Source organism: Lolium rigidum, chromosome 3, assembly GCF_022539505.1.
Source record: "Lolium rigidum isolate FL_2022 chromosome 3, APGP_CSIRO_Lrig_0.1, whole genome shotgun sequence".
Lineage (NCBI taxonomy): Eukaryota > Viridiplantae > Streptophyta > Magnoliopsida > Poales > Poaceae > Lolium > Lolium rigidum.
In genome coordinates, this window is record NC_061510.1 from 376,210,775 (window position 1) to 376,218,622 (window position 7,848).

Consider the following 7,848-nt stretch of genomic DNA (forward strand, 5'->3'; position numbering starts at 1 on the left):
TTAGAATAATTTTCTGCTCATGAAAGTGTCGTTTTCTGTCTGCTTTTGGTCCACTTGTCCTAATATTATATTCTCCATGATGTTCAGATAAAATGAATTTCCTAATATTATATTCTCCATGATGATCCCTTACTTTTGCGAGCATGTGGTGACTGTTGCGCAAATTTTGCTTAGAAATTTCAACATACCAGTAATTGTTGAAGAACGGTGTTGAAAATTGTACGTGACATGTTTCTGGAATAAATTGCAGGAGATGATAGTTCATAATTGTTTTGGACACATTTAAGATTTCCTTAATGTGAATTTAGTTTTCTGTAAATGCTGTTGCATTATCTTATGCCATACTTATTTTGTACTGAGGATTTAAATTATCATCACCTAAGATTTGTATTAATGGTATTTGCCATTAGTTGGGGCATTGCTCTGCTTGTGAGCATTCACAGTGAATCTGCTGCATGCTTGTTTTTTTGTGTATTTAGTTTCTGCCAATGCTTGTCTTACGGCATACTTGTTTCGTACCGAGGATCTAAGTTATCATCATCTAACATTCATATCATGGTATTTTCCATTGGGGTACTTGGGGCATTAATCTGCTTTTCAGTATTCATAGTGAAACTTTTGCTCTACGCTACCAACTCAAGCTGTGAGAGTTCCAAAAAAAAAAAAACTCAAGCTGTGAGAGATGCTTGTCTGTGTGCTGTTCGGAATTTAGTGAACCATAACAGATTTTATCCATTATGTGGAGTATGCTAATGCTTTTGTACTCCTGATGATGCATTGTCATGCATTTTCATCCTTTTAGCAATGCATTTGGTAATGCTCAGCCTTGGTTGATTTCCTGTTGACATATTATGACATCTTGTCTGAAATTTTGAGTATGCCCTATTGAGTGACAACAGTGGAAGCAATAATCCTAAGTCGTTACCTTCTAATGATTCCATGATTGAGGTGTAGATTACTGCTTGCATACTGCGTTTTACTTAGCAATTATCTGTGTTAACTAGACTATATGTTCGAAGTTTTGTGCATGGTTTTTATCTTGTTAAGATTCAGTTTTCATATTTATTCTTGCTTTAGTTTTTCACCCTCTTTTGTATCATATATGCACATTAGAATCATTTTGTGCTCATGACAGTGTCGTTTTCTGTCTACTTTTGGTCCACTTGTCCTAATATTATATTCTCCATGATGTTCAGGAAAAAATGAAGATACCTAAGTTCGGGTTGGAACACATTCCAGAAGCACGGGATCACATGCTGTTTTTGTGTTCTCATGAAATGAGATACTCCACTCCTTTGAATGAGTACACAGGTGGCAAGGAAATGGTTAAATTGGTATGTGTTCCAGGAAATCGTCACCACATCATGGTACATAGAGAATGCACAGAACTTGGCATGCATACCACCAGTGTCATATTAGAATGGATGTTACTATTACACTCGATGGACGTATCACTTCATGGAAAATTGAGATCTCGGGATCTTTATGTAACTCCTTCTGGTCAGATAAAAATTAAGTCATCCAAAAAGGGAGATCTCAAGGATATCACCCCTGAAGGAAAAAAGAAAGACAAGCAACAAATAGCTGATATCATTGAGGAGGTGCTATCAGGAGTGACTGGTGTGCCAGAAGCTCTACCCCACGACATCGTGCACTTGCTTGGGCTGCTGAGGAACGGCAAGAATGAAGATGACATAGTGTTGGCCAGACATCCTGGACCTCTGAGAGGGATTGAGAAACTATATTTGTTGATTCTTTTGATTGCCCAGATGGAGGCCATCAAACAAAGGAATCCTGCAAAATACAAAAGGATAGTCAAGTCGCTGCCCTTTGGCAACAGGAAATGGATTCAGAGAATAGGGCCCCTGAAATATCTGATGAAGGTGTTCCATTACAAAAACAGAAGCAAGTCCTATCCGCTTGATGCCTCAGGCATGCTTCTGCTAGAGCGGAATGGCCTTGCCCATCTAATCGAAGGCTACTCAATCACAGTTAAAGTCGGGAGGTTAAAAGTGAAGGGCTTAAAGGCTAGAAAGAGAAGGAGATCGGATGTCATGGTCCATTTCACATATAATCAGATATCTTACATGTACAGCTATGCATTCCCCCAAGCCCTACCGAAACTACAGTTGATCCTGCACAGAGAAGGTGAATTCGAGAGCATCTACAAGGAGGATTAAGCTTGATCTGTCACCGCTAAAGAAACTGATCAAATTCTGGTCTCTCTTCTGTAAAGTAGCACTCTGGAGGCAGCTTGGCTGATATGAGTCAGCCTGGAGCCTTCATGTTAACGATACTCTTATGCACAGAAGTTTTTTTTTCTTTTTGACAGGTTAGAAAAAAAGGTTCACTAGATTGCAGGATATGGAGACTTTTCGGCACTTTACTCAATTGCCATATGTTCAGACTTCTCAACACTTGAGTAAATTGCAGGATTGCGAACTTTTCAACACTTACTGCTATAAGAAATATCAGGATCATTACATTCTTTCACATATCATGATTATCAAATTCTTTCACTTGTATTTCCACTGGAACCCTTGGTATTTGTTGTGCATCTTCAGCCTGAAAAGACCTTTTCTTGTCTTCACGCGGCATAAGTTTTCTGTAGGAACATGCGTGTTTTTTTTTGTTCTTTGTTAAGTTAATTCATATGTTTCAATTTCAAATAGTGCCAGAGAAACACTAATTGAATGGTCGTTGTTGAGATGAAGTGGTATATTAGGTAGTCCATGAATGGGCTTTAAGTTTCCCCCAAATTTTAAGGTTGAGGATCTTCTATTCTCCCCAGGTTTGATCTCAAGAAAGAGGGTGTAGCTGTAAGGTTTCTGTCTGAAGGGTAGAGTTAGACGCCTATGCTGATTTGTAAATTGGTTGGATTCGAACAAATGTGAAACAAAATGCACTCCAGCTTTTATGCAGTATCTAGTTTTCAAACTTGGTCACAATTTAAGGTCCATTTCAGAGATGTCCAAAAAAAGTGTAGCTTTTGAGCTAATACTCTCAAACGAAGAAAAAAAATGTTAGAACAGCAGTACATGTCTGAAGAAGAAGGTGCCTAGTACCGACTGACTTAGTTGTCAATTGTCATACAACACAAAAATCTGGTCCAGAAAAATATCGCATAATACAATGGGCTCTAATACAATACAATAATATCACCAGTATTATTTTTGTTTAAAAGGGTAACAGCTTCCTTAGTCCTTTGAAGTAGGCGTAGCTGCAGAAACACACCTCCACAGTATAGTCAAAACTGTCAGACATGGACGCAGTGGTTCTACAGCCTGACTCCCACTCGCATATCACTTCCCAAGCAACCAACGTCCCCGTTGATTCACCCCTTTGACTCGGAAGTTTAGCTCATTGAAAGTATCCAGTGACTTATTTTGCCTGCAGCAAGGGAATTATTCTCTATCAGACCAAATCTTAAGAGAATGGACAGTATTGATGATAATTTCAAGCGGTAGTATTACCTATCGATTTCTGTACCCACATCAACTGCCATGTCCTTCATACTTCCCAATATGTTATTCAAGTCTGCAAATACATCATCTTGCTTTGCTTTCTCAACCTAATAAAAATAACATAATGTCAACTTTCAGAACATATCAAACCGTTCATCCTATGGTACTAAGCAAACTGACAAGACAGGCCTCCACGTTCTCCATCGTGGTTGCAGGTGAACGATGTACAGAACTGGGAGATTGTTGAGACAATTCCTAGCTTCTGCCTCTGTTCCATGTTGTTTGATGTAGTCTTGAAATAATTATCTGCAATAACTACAAAAGACAGATAAGGCAAGATAACAGTACAATGAAATTACTCAGAATCTGCATGGCCATACTCTGCAATTGTCAGATATGGATTCTATCAAACTTGACTCCATTTTACGAGTCGTAGTAGAGAAGAAGCTAAAGCATACTTTTTTAGAAAGCTAACTAAAGTATACATAGATTAACCAGTACATCTCTAAAAACTGGTTAGCCAATATCGCACAAAGTGTAGAACTTACCACAGTAAGGTCATGCTCTTTGTCAGCTGCTACTCTGTTCACCTTGTCGATGCAAAGTCAGGAGAATTTGTGTAGCATCTTCTCTAATAGCTTCAGCGGCCCTAACTCAGTATTCAACATGTATTATTTGCATGATCTTGTCAATAAACGACATGTATCTCTGAATTACAAACAATGGGAAATGACCAGTCGGCAAATTTTAACTCTAATTCCGGAAATAAAATGTAAATTGCTCAATAGAATGGGATAATTTCGGGGTGGTTGGAAAAGAGCCAAGTTATACATCTCACCATATAAGAGAGGGCATGTAACCAACAAAGAAGCACTAAATAAGTAGTTTATTTAGTACCTTAAATCCGGAATCGATCAATGTATATGTTTAATGCTGCCAAGTGTAATAGCAAGCTTTCAGAGTATATATGAGTTTACCTCTGGCGCACAGGTACCATATAAATTTAAACAACATCATCCTCTAATGGCATAAAGGATGTACACAACCAAAAAAAGAGAAAAGAATTACAAAAAAATCCCGCTACAGAGATCCATAACCTGAAACAGCAACACTAGCACCACCAAGACAACATCAGAAGATCAACTTCTCCATAAGCGACGCCTCCAAAAAGAAAACAATGCACAAACGTTGTCTTCGCCCGATCATAGATCTTAGGTTTTCACCCTGAAGAAAGTCCCCACTCTCAAAACAATGTCTTCAACAAAAACATTGCCAGACACAACCAATTAATGCCAAACCTTGGATTTTCACCCTGGAAGATAAGACTCTGAATTTCTGCTGTGCAGTCGTCCCTCACATGCCAGTCGTTGTTTCAAGTCACGAAGCACCAAGCCATGGCCACCTCACACCAAGATCCAACCACCATTGCTATTCCACTGATCTCGGCTTGATGATCTTCTCCGCTAGCACCATGGAAATAAAACAACTCTATGATATTAACAGCCAGCAGAGCTTCGAAGCGCTCCCTCTGAAACCAAATGGCCACCACTCCTCTTTATCGAAAAAGAGGTACCATATACAAGATGAGCCACCACTCCTCTTTCTGCTCCTATAATGCCAAGGGAATTGGAACTTAAGTTCCATAGGTAATCTATCTAAGTAACAGAGAGAAGATGCATAAATAAGTCATTGTACAAAATCTAGGACTATAATCAGGCTACAAATCATGTGGTGCAATGTGTGCTTGAAGCCGACGAGCGCACACTTTCTGTGGTGGAGTGTTTGACACTACTCACAAAGATGTAATGGGATATATTGGATGGGATATAGCTGTGTAATCATGAAGGTGGGGCAATGGTGTAATAGCATGTCCCTTGTGTGGGAATGGTGTAATGCGTAATTGATCTATCGTGCCCTCAAAACAATGCTCTGGTAACAGCGCTCCAAAATTAGCTAACAATTGTTTTATATCTGTGTTCTTGGAAAGATATCAACATGTTAGTGTCTTGGATGGCAGATGTATTGTCTACTTCCAAAATCAACCGGCAGCTCAAGCCCTGATATATTTTCGAAGAAAATAACACAAATCAAAGAGCATTGAGGAAACCATAGTCAGGGAGAAATTTACCAATGTCATCTCTATTTATTCTAAAAGCCAGATTAGTGTGGACGTTTAATTTACATGTCTTGCTAGTAGTATTCCAAAGCAGGAACACTAAAGTTCCAGAAACTGAAGCTAAGTGATCGACCTAGTCACATATTAAGAAGAAGAAAAATATAGAGATGAACCCATCCCAAATCATTGCAACTTTGGGACATCGCCGCAGATGATCCAAGGGATACCTTATGCTTCGAGATTCTTCGGGACGTCGCAGGCTTTGGCACGGATGATTCGCGGCGAAGGACATAAAAAGGTGAACATAATATATTTTTGGTGTAACAAAAAAAATTCCATTCATACATAGATTATAATATAGTTGTGGTGTTATTACCTTTTATCCTGGAAAAATAATAGGCCTACGCGTTGCCTTATTTTATGTTAAATGTCGTGTATGTGTGTATGTTATATTTTAGTTTTTCGACATTGTGTATGTAGCATAGATAGATAGGCCAGCTTTCGTTGATATTGACCCGGCACAACAGGTGAAATGACATTCTTTTTGGACAATTAATACCATATATTTAAAGTAGAAAATAGTACATGCTAGAGATACATAAGCAGAAATCATCATTTACAAAAGAAAGTATAATTGAAATGAGCAAATATTCAAACTTTTCTTTTCTACGAGGACAAAATCTAGTATTTTCTGAAGGCAGCTGTAAAAAAATAACATAGATGTCAAACCAATGACCTGTAAATACCAACGGGGTTCTCTCATATTTTAATTTAAGCCGTAATGCTAAGGTTACATGCATTCATGCAATCATTAAAGTAATCAACCAACATTGGCAAGAGTATCAACACCAGTATTTTAGGAAAAGCAACCGAAGCCTGATCACGGTTGATGGGAAGTAGTCTAGTAGGTGAAAGGGTTAGCTAGAATAAACTTAGAGAAGTAAATATCTTTAATTGTATTAACTTTTTTTTTAGAAAGTTGTTTGCTCATATTTTTATGTGCTAGACAAAAAGGAAAAGAAGAAAAATATGTTTTTCTTAGTAACATATAATCTGCCCTCCTTCATATATTAGTGTTCTTAATAATAATTGGATTTTAAGTTCTACGTCCCGGACGAATCAACCATCCGACAAGTCATAGTTGCTAATAAAAAGGAATCAACCATCCGACAAGTCATAGTTGCTAATAAAAAGGGATAGCGCCGAATTGGCAACCATAAATTGATAATGACACCCGTTGACATAAAAGAAAATGGGGGACTATCTATTCATCATCTAGCTGAATTTGCAATTTGCCATAAGTCAGATTTTCCCTCTAGTAGTATTCATTCCCTGCTTCCACCGGTCCCCGCTTAAGTATTCATTCCGATCAGCTGAAGACAAATCGTTTATCATTTGAGTCTGGCTTTTATCCGGTTTTTCCATATCGCGGCTGCATCTGGGTATTTTTAGGACTTACGCAAAGACGTCAGCATCCACAACGCCGGCTCAGCATACACGTGAAAAAAGAGATAAAATCGAGGATCAAAGAGCGGCACGCTTGCTACTAACATCAGCTCGGGGACATCATGGCACGTTTGCTACTAACACCAGCTCACAACACAGCTAGCTCCATCACGACACGAGGTGTAATATTGTAACAACACTCAGCTATTCGAGTCACAGACAAGAGCGGCGTAGCTATATATACACATGGAAGGTAAGCACCTGCATTGATCTTTGTACCAGGTTCCCTTGTATCAGATGATCATGGCTTTCCCGGAGCCTTCCCATCGTGGTGATCCTGCTTCTCGGCCTAGCCACGGCAGTTTCGGCATAGCTGTCAGCGACGTTTTATGATGTGTCCTGTCTGAGCGAGCTAGCGGTGATCAAGAGCGTTGTGACAATGCCGGTGAACAATGAGCCCCACATGGGAGCCTCCCCTGGCTTTTCCATTTTGATAAGATAAAAAACAAGGGGATTAAATACACCAAATTTACCCAACTTGATAAATCCTTCAGATCAGTAAAGATAAATGAAGACTATGGACCGAAGAAAATGAGTGAAGCACTGGAAACTAGATGGTGACCATCAAAACTGGATGGTGACTGAAGAAAATATTGAAGAAGCCAACTCAAATGCATTATCCAGAAGTTAGGTAAAACCACATCGCATAAGTTTAAGTATGTGCATGATCTTTCTATCTTTATATCGTATTAACAAGCATTTGCAAGTTTAACTGAAGACTGAAACTATCAATGATAACTGACACTCGACAAACCAATTGAA